Raw genomic sequence first — 600 nt, forward strand, 5'->3', positions numbered from 1 at the left:
GAATGTTACGTGATACCACGTACTTATACGTTTGTGACTATTACACCGCCATCTATCACAAAGGGAAAAAAGTGGTCCAACTAAAACATTCATATTTCTTTACGTACTACACGAATATGTAATAAAAAATGTGGGTTCCTATTTAAAAAAACGCAGCTGATTTCCGTTTGACCTATGGCAGCGACATCTAGAGGGCCATCCATAGCGTCATCTGGTTTCCCCCTTCAAGCTAGACACGTTTCGTTCCTTGTAATTATTTCGTTTGACGCGTATTCCGTGAGATATTTGGCCCTGTCACTATCAATGGATCACCCTGTATAAAGTATAAGGTTTAAGTAAGACTTGAAAAGGAGCGCGTGACCACTAATAGAAAGTGACACATGTTACCCAGTGTATTATTATACATACATCCCATAATAATTGATAGAAATCCATCTGATGACGTGTAACTCTCCGAAACGCGTAGCGGAATGGTTGATATAATAAGTGTGACTGTCTTCACCAATTTGTATTTTCGATTGTGTACTTTTCAGAGCAACCACCCAGGCATTCTGCTTAGTTAGTTTACGATAGTCGCAGAAAACAAAGTTTGACAGCGGA

The sequence above is a fragment of the Schistocerca serialis genome, chromosome 8 (assembly GCF_023864345.2).
Source record: "Schistocerca serialis cubense isolate TAMUIC-IGC-003099 chromosome 8, iqSchSeri2.2, whole genome shotgun sequence".
In the NCBI taxonomy this organism is placed as follows: domain Eukaryota; kingdom Metazoa; phylum Arthropoda; class Insecta; order Orthoptera; family Acrididae; genus Schistocerca; species Schistocerca serialis.